This window comes from Formica exsecta, unplaced genomic scaffold (assembly GCF_003651465.1).
Source record: "Formica exsecta isolate Colony F162 unplaced genomic scaffold, ASM365146v1 scaffold72, whole genome shotgun sequence".
Classification (NCBI taxonomy): domain Eukaryota; kingdom Metazoa; phylum Arthropoda; class Insecta; order Hymenoptera; family Formicidae; genus Formica; species Formica exsecta.
The window spans coordinates 5,945,777-5,961,326 of NW_021853485.1; the positions used below are offsets into that span (position 1 = coordinate 5,945,777).

At 35.0% G+C, this 15,550-nt stretch overlaps 1 protein-coding gene across 1 annotated transcript in view; it reads right to left on the bottom strand.

Annotated features, from left to right (window-relative positions):
* Positions 1-15,283, bottom strand: part of LOC115243376 (nephrin-like) — a 251,510-nt gene extending 236,227 nt beyond the window's left edge. The window contains exon 1 of the mRNA XM_029820317.1: positions 14,297-15,283. The gene's annotated coding sequence lies outside the window, so the exon portion shown is untranslated. The remainder of the gene's footprint in view (positions 1-14,296) is intronic.
* Between the last annotated feature and the right edge of the window lie 267 nt (positions 15,284-15,550).

Genomic DNA, 15,550 nt, shown 5'->3' on the forward strand with positions numbered 1-15,550 from the left:
TATATATATATATCCATTTTCTATTTTCTCTCTCTCCCTCTTTCTTTCTCTCCTTCTTTAATTTAATACAGATAGAAAGAATAAAAAGATTCTCAATATAAAATCTCACCGAGTTATTTATTTTACTTTTGATGAAAAATCTATAAATTCTTTTTATATATCATAAAAACACTAACTTGGAAAAGAATCAAGATTTATAACACTTTAATTTAAAAATGAAAATTTTGCAGCTGTGATTACTTTCCATTCAGAATACGATATATTCTATAATATTCTAACAGATTGCATTTTTCTCTCGTTCTCTCTTTTTCGTTCGTTTCTTCTCGGCCTCTTTTTTATGGGTCGCTAGGATTGGAATTACGCCACGGCAGATGCATGCCTAAGGTGTGTATGCATTCTTTGATCCTGGTTTATGCGCGGCGTTGGAAATAGGTGAATCTATATGCCGCTCTCGCGCTCTTGCAAGATATGCGGGGATTTTAATTTCACTCGAAAAAGAGAAGTAGTATACTTTAAACTGCACAAAAGGAGTCGGCTCTCTTCCGAGAGAAATTAGTTTTGTCGAGCTCTATCTCCGGCGGCGGCGGCAAGCTGCTGCTGCTGCTTCTATTGCAGCTGCATCCGCGAACTGATACGAACACGCGCAGTAGCTCAAGATGGCATGGGAAGGAAAATGTAGTTTGCTGTTATACGGTATGCATTCTAACTGAAATGGCGCTTATTTAAACTAGAATTAATGCGTTGTTCGTTGTTCGCGATATTAATCGCCGATAATATGCCATTTATTGTTTAATAATTCTCCGCGAAAACGTATCGCTATACGGATATTCCGTTGCGCGGATTCACATTTAATTTTATTCTTTGGCCGCTTCTCGATCCGTGACTAATACATGCAATTTCCAGGCAATCTCTATTCTTGAAGCCATTTTTCGCACGACCGATTTATGCAAGCATTGTTAATCGATGTGAGGTGATCCTCTTTTAAAAAGCAAGCTCGATACCATGTATTATCAAAAAAGACATTTGATCAATTTTTTTATAAACGCTGCTATATTTTTGTAAACCTTATGTCAAATAATCTACAGTAAAACAAGTCACTGATAAACATTAAAGATGCACAGTATGTAAATCGATATTTAAAAATGTGTGTTTGTGCTGGACTCATTTTAGAAACTTTGTGTCTGTTTTATTATCTTGTATCTTTAATAATAAAGCTATCTTCGTCATATTCAATTTTATTATGTTTCAATTCTAGTGTTTATATTTTACATTAACGTGCTATTAATTTTATGAGAAACGTGATGCTGAGGAAGAATATATGATGTGCAGGAAAATGCAAGATATAAATGCAGCATTTCTCGCATACCATGCTTCTAAATAATGTTATTCAGACACGTTCTCTCAAGAACAACCTATTTCCAGTAATTAAGGTTTAAAAGCTTTTCATTTTCAGGTCGCGCCAAGTATTTAAAAAAAATTTAACAAAAAATGTTATCCAAACATAGGTTTTTCCGCTTCTTTTATTATTTGCTAAAATATTTAACCTTTCATTGCAAGTATAAATACAATTTTCACATTTTTATATGTTATTAGCCATGTGATGTTTATTGAAATAAATATATATATATATATATATATATAAGCCCATCATTAATATTGAAATATATTTCAATTTTTATTTTAATTCGACGTTTATTTTAATTTATTAAAATATAAAATCTTTTTTTTATATTTGATATATACTTTTTAATATCCCAACATGTATTTTTTCATACGATTATCATTAAATTTGTTTTTTTCTCTTGAATAATTTATTAGGTAACCTCTTTATGCATAGAGATGATTTAATTTAATCTTAAAAATTTTCAAAATTGGGAAAGTCGACATGTATAAACAAAATGTAGGTAAAGAAAACTCAGCTAAAATTTATCAAAGAGTTTCCAGTCAAGGGAAGCATCAATTTCATCAATCTTATTATATTAAATATTTCAACGTTTATAGCAAAACCATTGAAAATAAGCTTGCAATTTTGTCTTGCATTAGTAAATGAGTAAAAAAAAAAGCTATTTACGATATCAATTATCAAAAAGAAAAGAACAGATAAAACTACGGAAAAATATAAGAAAAGGTGAAAAAATAGAGTTGGCAGAAGACTGCGAGTCATAAATCGCAGACTTCATTACACGTTGAGATAAGAACGTAGTTTCCGACACGCAGGCCCTGCAAAATTTTAAGAGCTTAATCGACCATATTTTACGAGAGGAACAACTTGTTTCTCATTAACGCTGATTACCAATGTCCGATCGCGTCATTTTCGGCCGCTATCGCGCGTGCTAGATCAATCGACTATCCGAAACGCATCGTCATTTTATTTGAATCATCAAATATGCCATAATCAAAATTAATTATGGTTTTACTGGACAGATATTGTATATATTTAAATACAGCAATAATTCCCAAAGCCATTAATACATAAATTCAACATTCATATATATATCTTTTGTTTTATATATAAAAGACATTTTGCGAATAATTAATGCATATTAAAAATATCGGAAATAATTAAAGACTAATAAATATTACACAATCCGAATTTTTTACATTATTTAAGAAGAGTAAAAAACTCGATAAACTTTTTCTATCAGAATTATAAATGTTAACCGTTGTATAAATTAGCCGTTTTTAAGGTTTTTTTCGTGTTCTCATTTACGCGAGAAATAATTTGTGAATTGTTTCACTTTTTACGAATTGTGCTGAATTTTCGTATTTGACGTATATACAATACAATCAAAACTTCTAACATATTACTCGAAATCTACCGACTCTTTTACCCTCATCTGTGCTTCCGCAAGAAAGGAACGGCACGAAAGTTAAGATTCACAGAAAGAATTTTGTCAGCTGGATTCAGACAGATCGTCGCGTCGAATTTCGAGATTTTGTCCTCGAGAGCACAGGAAATGCTCGGTAATGCAAGTAACGTGAGCAAAGTTTTCATGTACCAACGTCAGACGGCGGCGGCCTATTGTAATCGCCATTGATTCCGCGATACGAAACTTCGAAGCTCTGCAACAATTCGTAAGTCCCGTAGCCGGAAAAGTTGAAAAGTCGAATAGTTCCGCCGCGCATTCGATTGCCGCTCCGGAATTGGGTTTACATAACTCCCTAGATTTCCGGCATGACGTCTAACCGTTGCAACTTTGCCGGATTTTGATTCTTAAATAGAGTTGTTGTATACCCCCGCCAATATTCCGGCGTCGCCATGTCGGTTGTGTTGATTTTTTTTTCATCGAAAAATCGAAGTCTTCCAGCGCGGATAAATAAAAACTTCTCATTGTGTTTAGCAGTTATGTCAAAATTGCGAAGATCAGACAAACTAAAAGACTTTTATAAAAGATGAATCAAACGTCTAATTCTCAATACCTTGAGCTTTTCAAAAACATTTTGTTAAATTTTTAGGCGATTGCTTTACTAAATAGATTAAAGCTTGCAATCTCAGATGAAGAATTTCAGAAATCAATTTAGCATCAAAGATTTCTTTTAGAAAAATACATAAAAAGCCAGAAAACTATTTAAGACATTTTATCCAATAAAATTCTTATATATACATGTACATCTATATATATAATTTTGTATCATAAAAATGTTATATTCTTATTAGATGATATCTTTAATTTTTTGTATTTCAAACAGTGTGCTTCTAAAGATCTAAAGTCTAGTGGCAGGAAAGTGCAAAAATGATGAGCGATTAAAATAAAAATATATGGAACGCAGAAAAGAAAAAATTTCCGATCCAAAAGAGAAATTCTCCAATAGGAGGGAAAGTTCAATATTAAACCTGCTCCTGTAACATGCTCCGGCCGTGCTAAACTTGCCTATCGCATCTTCGTATTATTGCATAAACATCCCGTTATCGTCGCTATTCGAATTTCAATTATCATCGACGCACCTCTTAGCATCGCTCGCCAATCCTCCCAACCATTTCTGCGGTGCAAAAGCGAAGGAAGGGGATCACAATAAATCGATAATCGTTCCAATAACGATTGACAACGCGACTACGGCCGCGTGACACACGCATCGGCTTTGATTTAAATGACAAAGAAGATTAATCGTTTGGCTCGTGTTTTCATTGCACCCTCCCTTCCTCAGGAGTAATCCTGGCACCAACGCGTACGCACGCGTTTGCAGTTTGCTCGATCAGGCCGACACCTTTTTCATTTTCATCGGCTCGCTGCCCCGTCCTTCGATTTTTACGACTCTCTTCGCAATGCTTTCGTGTTGTTTTTTCAAATTTTTCTTGGCCGTTCGACAGACGCGTCTCCATTCTTGTTTTTCTCGCGTTCTCGCATTTTTTTTTTTTTTTTTTGCCCCGCTTTTGACGAACCCTCGCAAACATCCGGTCGTCGTGGATACCGTCGTGGCCAATCGATCGCGGCTTCGAATGACAAACGTGTCCGGCCCTATCGATGTCGATCCGTTGCTTTTTTGCGATCGATCACTTCCTCCGTCATCTATCGTAAAGTTTGACGAGAAACAACGTTTACATGATGATCGTGAACAGAGACGAGCGGACGTTACTTTCTCATAATACTTACTATAATCTTAAAAAATCGACGCTTTATTTAATCTATTATATATCTGTAATACGCGATCAAAATATAAAAATTTCTTGTAATTTCTGTTTATAAATCTCTATTGATTGCATATCTTTTCACTTTTGTGACAATCTCATAAATATAAACATAATAATATCAATATTAATTTTTAATATTAAATTTTTGTAAAAATTAATCAATGATAATTTTATGAATAATATTTTTGCGAGTCGTGTTGCAAATTAAGTTATAAATCATACACAACGCGTATTAATAATATGGGCAACAGAAAGTTCTTTGTTTGGATAAATTCGATAAATTTCCTACAATGAACTTCCTACAGCGGAAATGTGCAACGGATGCGAACTCGCATATTACTATGTTGCAAATTCTGTTGTTGTTATCGACCAACCTGCAACATTGCAGCAATCTGTTAAATCCCGCAAGCGCGCGTGCACCAGTCTGTTCTCAATTCCACCCTTTCCTTGTATAAGAATTCTATCCTGTTAATCGCCGCTCTTAAATCCTAATGTGTATGTGTGTGTGTCCTTTTTCTATTCTTAATTTCCATTGCACGAGTTGATAAAAAATCTAAAAGCATCCGCGTGACAATATCAGCATATAATAGCATGATTAATAATATCATTGCTTCATCATAGTAATAATCAAATCAACTTCAGAATTTTAACGTAGAATGTACGATTGAAAAATTTATAATCGCTTTATAAGAAACAATTTCTCAACAAAGTGTAAGTTTGAGATTTGGGAAAGAGCAGAATTGTAAACGAAACGCGTCGTCGTATCACACTCTGCTTTGAGATTCGTAGCAATCTTTGTGGGCGGAAATCTCGAAACATTATCACAGTCGTACGTACAAGAGCGAATTTCTCAAGCATGGTGATCGACTCAAGTTGCTTCCGCTCGGCAAGTAGTTTTACCTCGACGGTTCTCCGTAAGATAGAAGGAGAGAGGGGATGAAGTTACTTCCTGGCGCACGGCGGTTCTTCCGACCAACGGGTTTCTTCCGCACGAAAAGTTCATTCGAATCGAGTCGGGCGTTATTCAGACGGATAGAGTTTCGTCGAACCGCGAATATTCGTCGGCGTGCGGAATATTTAGGTCCTCTCCTCCGGATTTCATTCCCGCTTTAACCCGCGGCCCGCGTCGGGCTTTTATTTTCCTTTCTCATCGACAAATACCGGCGCGTGCGTTTACTTTACAGCGAATTAAAGCTACCCGTTATTCGCGACATTGGCGCGCTAAGTGAGTCGCGAGCGGCTTTACGCAAGCGTGAACTTTATCACACAAAAACACACGGCAAACATAATAGAGCTTTTCGTATAAAATATTGTTACGGCAGCATAAGAAGCGTGTAGTAGAAAAACAAATAGAAGAAAAGCTGAATTATTTTTCCGTTCTTTTTCTCAATTGCTTTCTAAAAGATAATAAATAGTTCTATAAAAAAATCTTCCTTTATTTCAGCACAAATTTGATTCCAACAATTCTTTATATCTCTCTTTTTTTCCTATTTTAAATATTACTTTATATTATAAATTAGTTATCACAGATGGCATGCGCGTGGAGTCATAAAGTTGGTAGGAAATTCGCGTTTAAACTGACGCCGCCGCAATTTGGGCTGCAAAGTTGAGTCTCTAAAATATATAGCCGGTTTCTCGACCAGCGTTCTACGGTCATTCTGAGGCGCTCCGAGGGTCTCTACAGAGTGGCGCGGAGGGACCTGAAATTCCTAGTGGAACCGCGAACCTCGAGGAGGAAGTGCTGCGGCGTACCACTAGTTCGATCCTGGATACAGTTCAGCCTCAACGAGCTACTCGTGTTGTAACCAAAACAGTTTGACATTGACCATTGCGAACGATTGTTCAACTATCTTAACCATAAGTATATATTTCACAAGTATGTATTTCATTGCAATACTTGAAGAGAAAATTGTTCTTCGCATTAGTATAAATTTGTACATGTTACTAAATCATGTTACAAAATTGTACATGTTACTAAATAAATTTAATTTGTATTTTTATCACAAAACGCAAATTGCAAATAATGTATTTAATTAATATTAATATACGAACATCCATATCACAATAGATATTTAAAGTCGGACATTTTACATTTACGTTAAACAAAGATATCTTAAGAATGTAAAATAAAAGTCTCGTATATTAAGACGTGGTTTTAAAGTAATAACGTTCATGTCAATAAAAGCGAGATGAGAGAATATATCTGCTATATGTATATTTTGCTCTAATAAATTAATCGTCTTGGAAACTGCGGTTTATTATGTGACTGAGGCGAAAGAAACGCTCGCATTACAACTCATTCCAGACAGGATGAATCGCGATATTACATCGCAGGACAAAGTCAGAAAATGTTAGGATTCCAACGTGTCACGACTGAAAATTCAAATCTTGTTGTCAACAAATCCGAGAATGATTGCAAGTCCGTAGTTGTCGGAAAAATTCCAGCAAAGCATCTTTTAATCCGTTTACTCTGATTTTAAATTCAAAGAAAATCGATTGTTACGAATAAGCCAAGCAATATTGCAGCAACACATTTATCAAATCGTAAGAAATAGCTCTACTGAAGAGCAAAAGTTGTACTCGGATTTATCCTATACGATTATCGTCATTCACGGCAGGCTTATTTTCCAAGATCTTGGCAAAGAGACACGGCTCGTTGCGAGTGCGTTTTTTTGCATCGACTTGCAAATTGCATTAAGGCATCGATGCGCTCACGAGGAGAGTGATCCGACGTGCTACTTTCCATGCTGCGCATCTCTTAAACGGCGACGGGTTACATTGGCCGCGAACGAATCGATTTTCCGCTTCCGCTCGCTATCAGCGTTACCCAGGCCGAGAGCTGAGTGCATCCATGGACGATATTAACCTTAGCCGCGTTCTATCGGAAAGTATCGACGCCCGCCAGCCGTTCCTGCCGTAATAGGGACTGATACCGATATAATTACGCCGGCAACTCCACGCATCGAGAAACACCGAAAATCATTTTCATCGTTTAATCGCGACGATACCTTTGGGATATGCGCCATTTGTTTTAAATATTCATAATTTGAATAGTTCTATTTTTAAACACACACATATCTACTTATTATTTTCTAAAATGCAATCAATAATTTTTCGTAAATATACTTCAGATTTTCATTTATATGTATATTATTTTCTAAACATATATTTTTACATTAACACGTTTTATTAAAAAATAATTATTAAAAGTTATTGTTATTAATATTATTAATATTATTAAAAAATAAATAATGATTTATTTCGCCAAATTTATATATGAACTCTACATATTAATCTATCATGCAAATTTCGATATAATATAATATAACTCCACGATATTTTTATACAGACGATCTAGATTTTCTTCATTAAAAATAGGCGTAATTTAAATACATTCTACTTTGAAATTTAATTATTCCCTGTTAATTGGCATTCTTTCCGTTTTCTTGAACTCGATGAGCACTCATTATCGGCCTTATCGTCGACGAGATCGATATTATTATTGCCTTTTAACAATCGAGGTGACTCTCGAACAACACAATGGCGGCTTTAAATCCCATTCGGATCGTTTGTCCCTCCCTCGAGCTTCTATAACTATGTTCCATCTGAGCCTAGCTTAGAATACATGAATTAATAATTATCAATGCTTTAAGTGTTAAATGAGCTTTAGTATGTTGAGCTATCCACGATAAAACCGACTGTCCAAGATATTCGGAAGAAAGTATAAAAAAATAATAGGAAGTTTTATCATATCCATATTATATATATGCGAAATTAATAGCATGTCTTCTCCGGACGCATAATTTCTCGTGAGAGATTTATAAGTGAAATTTCGCGCCTTCCTCCTTCATCATCATGGTTTCTTCCCTTTCTGTAAATTTAAATCCTATTTCTATTTTATTACTGTCATTAATTAAAAGAGACAGAAAAAGGGACAACGAGAAACTTAGTTATCATAATCTTTTATATGTTTTATAATAGTTTGCGTATCATTTCGTAAAACACTCATAAGCAATTCTAGCTTTGTTTTAATAGTACTATAATTCTTGATATATTAAATAAATATAAATAAATAGATTTTTCTCTAACCGTTAAACCAAAGAAAATATCTCATTACGAACATATGTTCCTAAATTTAAATATCAGGTCTACCGGAAAGTTCTGTCCGTTTTTGGAATAAAACAAAATACAAATTTTTATTACCGTCAATAAACTTTATTAAATAATGTAATTGCCATTATTCGGAGAAGTATTGTCAGCAACTGGATAATTTAAATACAGCAGTCCAAGAAAAGAGGCCGCCGATGTTCAATAGGAAGAACATCATACCGCATCATGATAATGCCAGGCCACATGCTGCTTTGGATACTCGTCAAAAAATTGCAGAACTAGGCTGGAAAATTCTGTCGCATCCACCATATTCCCCGGACTTAGCACCCTCCGACTATCACTTGTTTTTGTCCTTACAAAATTTTTTGAGGGGCAAAAAATTCAAAAATGAAGAAGATATCAAACAAGCACTGGTTCAATTTTTCGCATCAAAAGATAAAACATTTTTCGAAAAAGGGATATACAAATTGCCCTCACGCTGGCAAGAAATCATTAATAATAATGGCAATTACATTATTTAATAAAGTTTATTGACGGTAATAAAAATTTGTATTTTGTTTTATTCCAAACACGAACAGAACTTTCCGGTAGACCTAATATATTAACTCTTCATATTTCACATATTATTAAGCAAATTAACTAAGACTTTTTTAATATATATTTGATTTCGAAATTTCTTTGATTTGTGATATTAATTTGAAATAGCGTAACTTGCTCCACTCAAGTACGATGAAATTTGCTCCATCTAAACAGACCTTTACACTGCTGCACTGTTTGCAGTACATTATTTATATTGAGGTCATATTATAATATTCCCAGAGACCAATATAATTACGCGTTAGAGCTATTGTATAGACCTATTGAAACGGACGAGAGAATACGAGCCTGAAGCGTAGGAATATCAATCATTAAAGTGGCCAGCGTAAGTTGACATTCTGTACTTATGCGAAGCTTATGCCGGAATTTCCAATTTCAAATTTGATCGAGTTGACCGTGTTATCGAGCCTGTATAAATTTGTGTGGGATGGATTTTATTCGTCACGCGCGGGAAATCAGATGACTGAAACAAGTTTGCATGCATCGAGACCAATTGATACGCGCAGCGTAAGCCGGTACATTATTCTCGCGAAACTGATGCTGGGGCGTATCATTGGTCCATGCGCCAGACTTTACCTGTGTTATGTAAATTCGCAAACGCGAGCGCGCGCTGACTGGACAACCGGAGCGAGTTTACACGCGTTGTATTACGAGTTAGTATGTAAAGTTAAGGCACGAGATGCATTACGAGGTTAATCCGCGGTTATACGCCGGACCGAAGCTCACCGGGGAGTTTCGCTGTCCAATCGCTTTTGAGGCACCGCCACTCCGATTTGGAGTTTTGGAGAGCGGGACCAGGAACCTCCCCGGGGCGATGCATAGGGATTGCCATTTCAGCGCTTCCGCCGCTAAAGCGATTGCATATCTTCGAGGCAAACTTTTCCTGCGGTCATGTTCAATCCGGTCAATCCGCCGGTCTCTAATATGCGCCCGGAATAGAGGAGATCATTAAAGCAGCACGATGTAGATAATGCGAACTGAGCTGCATAATGATAGCGGACTCGATCCTTTGATATTGGAGAGACAGTACGTTTAACGATATACAAATATCTTGCGTTGTGTTATTAAACTTGGATATAAAAATTTTATATTTTCTTTTCCATATAAAACAATTTTGTAAAATAAGTCTTTTAAATTTTTCCTCAAAGTAAAGCTGATGTTTATTAAAAAATAAAAGTTGTTAAATATTATATCAAAATAATTTAATGTGTATTGCGCACATATCAGTATTTGTTACAAAAAAAAAAAAAAAAAAAAAAAAAAAGTCTGAGGAGACGTTCCGACATTTGATATCCTGAAAAATGTCTTCCACTCTCTACATCTTATTCAGGAAATAACGAGTCCTGATATAAGACGACACGAATATCCATATAATCATGCGTGTTATTCGCGCCTGAAACTTATTTGCTTTTTGCCGGCGGCTAAAATACGAGTTCTTCATATTCGAGGCTTCTCATCCATATTCAGTGATCAAACGACAAACGCGAAAAGGCGAAGATACCTTGTAAGTCGTATAAGAAGAAATAAAGTCGTCTGAGATGTCGCGAGCATCCTCAAAGAAGATGCGATTTATATCCCATTGGTTCTATATTCGACGGAGTTTTCTTCCTTCTTTCCTTCCCCCCCCCCCCTTCCCACGTGCGTGTTGCAGATTTTTCTTTCATTCATGTATTATCCCGTCTTCAGCACGTTCGTACGAAATGTGTCATACACACTCTATTGTCGAAAAATATTTTAATGATACTCTTTGACAGATTTGAAATCCAAGCATGTACGTAAGTTTAAAGAAACAATAAATTATGCAGTTATTTATCATTAGAAATTAGGATTTGAGAAAATTGAAAGATAATTCAATTTATATATATAGGTATATATAATTCTATATAAGCATTTAAAATCAATTCAAAAATAAAGCTATTTAAAAATAAATGTAGAACAATTATTTTTTCCGTATATTTCAGGAAGAAAATGATAGTGTCACAGCGAATATAAATGAGTAGATACTTTAGACGCAAATATTTACCACCGGTCTGTTCGTTTTAATTTTAGATTTCCGGCTACGAGCTCGTATTATAACGTAATTATACTCGAAATTATCTTATATAGTCTTTCTCTTGTTATTACAATTTCAAGAATAATCCCGCGATAAATCTTTGATAACGATAAAGGGAATTAATAGCAGCAATTAAAGCAAAATATACGTGTACGTAAAGATGTCGAGTAACGAAAGAGAAACTTTGCGCCGAAAGAAGACCGGAATGGAAAATAGATCGGATTCATTTCAAGGATGCCTGAGATGTCCATTTTTGTCGTCTAGAGACAAATCTGAGCTATAATAGTCCGTAAATTCTCGACCAGCTCTTTATTTTCTTATTGCAACAATCTCGAGTGTAAAATTATTTTCTTCCTAAGCTATCTTGACTCTCGAGAATTTACATCGCTATTTCTGAATATTATTAAATATCTATTACGTAAACAACAAATTCCAGAGACATTATTAGCATTGTTTTGATATTTCTAGGAAGAAGATATTTCGCGTATAATCGCCGCTTGAGAAAAAACATCGATCATGTTTGACAAACAATACGCGTAATGGAAAGAACGGTTATGAAAATTAATGTACATGATATTAAGAAAATAACTTTTGCCATCGTGCGATATTATCGGGAAAGATCTCGCTGGTGCGACGTAGAGAAGTATGCATTGAAAAAAATTGCAAGACTCTGTTCGACTTTAAGTATAAAGATAAAAAAAAAAAAGATAAGAAAAAAACCATGACATAGAGAGATGGCATTCCAAAAGGGTCGCAAAATGGAATATTGATCCTACGCGCTTTGAGGAGCGTGTTTCGTATCGCGAGCGTGTAACGTTCGCCTGCGCCGTGCACTTCCGGAACCCACCGTAACATCCGTTCTCTCCGTCCGTTTCCTCGGCGATCGCTGAATATGGATGAAGCACCACTCGTACTCGTCGGCGGATCGGTATACGAGCTTAAAGTATCCGGCGAGATACGTAGAATATTTTGCTTCCCTTTCTCGATTACGATTGTACCTGATATATATGTCGTTATTCCCTTCTTTCGGAAAGAAGGCTCGAAAATTGACGAGAATTATGCGAAATGATAAAATAATAAAAGATAGTAAAATCTGTTAAATGTAAATATTGACGACATTAAGATACTGTTAAGATATTACTTCGAGTTCGCGCGCGTAAGGGATATATACATATATATTATATATATATTTCGATATTTTAATATTGATATTTTTTATATATACTTTGATATTTAAATACTTTATCAAAATCGATAATTTCTTACCAATATTATAACATTGATGCCAATTATATAGTATTACATTAAATTAGTAATATAATTTTCTGCAGAAAATGTCTCGAATCAAAATATTGATTATTAATGCTATCAATTATTGAGAATAATAATATTTGGTTCAAGTTGCTTTCTCTTCAATATGTTTTTAATACTTTATTTTAAATTAATTCTTTTTATTCGACAGGTGCAAATATTTTTATATTTGTTTAAATTTTAAATGGTTTTTTTACGTGTGCTGTGTTAAAATTCTAAAAATTCAAATTCAAAATATATGTAAAAATAATAATTTGACGAATTCCGAATCATAGCACACAACGATATTTCTTTTATGTATTTTTTTCCTATACTTTTTGACATAAAATATTGCCATTTTACAATGTACGCACAAAATACAATTATGCAGGGTTGTATAGAAAATGAAAAAAATTGTTTAAATTTAATAGGGTATTGATAATTTCGCTCATTTATTTGATATGCTACAGAGAAAATCTCTTTTACCTTAATAATCAAACTATGCCAATAAAATAGCAGATAATACTGACGCTTGTGTAATGTTTGACATCGAATAAAGCAAAGCATCGATATTCTATTAAATTTGATCATTTTTACTTTAAATTGACACTCACTGTCGTCGTCACAATTGCAATCCGAAAGCCGAAACGTATATATCAAATGATATATATATAAATCAAAATCCAAAAAATTTGTAGCTATTGAAAAAAGTTACCGTGTAAGATACATTTAATTCATCTTCAAGAAGATTGTTCTCTAATGTAAGATGCATGAAAGCCTCAAATATTGCAAACGCTATTTTAATTATTGAAATTACAAGTGGTAAAAGTAATTAATATATTTGATTAGTGATTAATTAAACAATATTATATTCGTAAATGTCATAAATAATATTAATTGTTGATCGAAATATTTTTACTTTTGAATTTGTATTAATTAAAAGCTCAATAAAACGGAAACATTTGCATTGGTCCTTGATGACGCGCTTGTATTATCTAACTATCCTCCCAAATAGCAAGGTAGACAAACTCTGATGATTGATTTTACGGGCGTAGAATTGATCCTGTTTTAACAAGTAATGAACTGTATTCGTACGCTTCGTTTTTTGTCTATCATAACAATCAAAACTTGATTTTTATACAATCTGAAAATAGAAAATATACCAACACAAAATTGAAATATATATATAAATAAACTAAAAAATATAATAAAAAGATAAGCAAATTATGCATATAGCCTAAAAATTCAAATTCTAAATATATAAAAATTAAAATAATAATTTGACGTTTTCTGAATCATAGCACACATCGATATTTCTTTTATGTATTTTTTCCCTATATATTTTAATATCAAATATTGTCATTTTACAACGTTCGCACAAAAATACAATTACGCAGGATTGTATAGAAAATGAAAAAAATTGTTTCAAATTTAATAAAGTATCGATAATTTCGCTCATTCGTTTGTTACAGAGAAAATGTCATTTACCTTAATAATCAAATTATGCCAATAAAATAGCAGATAATACTAATGCCTGTGTAATGTTTGACATCGAATAAAGCAAAGCATCGATACTCTATTAAATTTGATCATTTTTATTTTAAATTGACACTCACCGTCGTCGTCACAACTGCAACCCGAGAGCCGAAACGATGTACGAGGCCCCCACTCTCGTCGATTGTGTTTGACGTTCACGTCCATGGCGTCGTTTTCATTTCGGGGCAATGTCCAACAAGACCAGAAAATTTATAACGAATGTTCTAGTCGTCCCCGTTTTTGCGCATTTTGACAGTCCGCGACGCAATATTCATTTCGAAGGCAGTGTTTCACACGATCGAATATTTGTCCGCGCGCGATCATTTATTATTCGGAATATCTCGCGTCCAAATAATCGCTTAACGACGATGCGTTCAAATTCATCGCGACGTCGACGATCCCGCGCGTACTTCACGCACATTCGTTGCCGCATTCCGATTTTCGATGCGACGTAATACGACACTTTCGGCTCGCACTTTTCAACGAATTCGAAAAGCTAAACTGTCAAAATTTACTCGCGGCTACTTTCGATATTCGCACACACGCACACACGTACACGCACTCGCGACGAAATCGGAACTGAAGTAACTCACGCGACGCTACTATGTATGACGTAGATATCGTCGCCCCGCGCGAAAGGCGCTATATTTCCATCTTTTTTGCGACGCAACGAGTTTGTGAAGTTAGTCCATGACTCGATAGTTCCGCCTGTGCGAGCCAATTCCACTGTCGAAATTCACTCGTTCTCGCGATTCCGGCACACACGCTTGCGATGAGAAATTCACGCGACGAAATTAGATATCGGAATAAATTCAAACCGGCCACAGACAAGTACGACGTATATATGACGGAGATCGTTGTCCCGCGATAGCGTCCCGGCGACGCGATATTTCCACTTTCGCGAGATTTGATACTTTTCCACGTATAATTGTTAGCTGCTGCCACACATCCACTTCCGAGACTGAAGGACTAACGACTAACTCGACCGAGTAAAAACACGTGACCTTCGCGACGAGTAATAACAACAACGCGCGCGAGACACAACAGACCGACCCGTACGCGACCGCGTAGTCGTTACTTGTACCATAGACGCAAAAAATATAGATTGTGATGTCACGTGCACATAGACATAGTATATCTAGACCGAGTGTTGAGGAGTGGGAGCCGAGGGGCACGAAACAGAGTATGTCCTTTTCTACGTGCATCTTTACCCCCACTCCTTAAATAAAGGCAAACGCTCGGTCTAGATATACTATGTCTATGCACGCGCACTTCATTTACCGCATTAAAAATATTTCGAATGATTTAATTGGTCAATCGGAACAAATGAGACA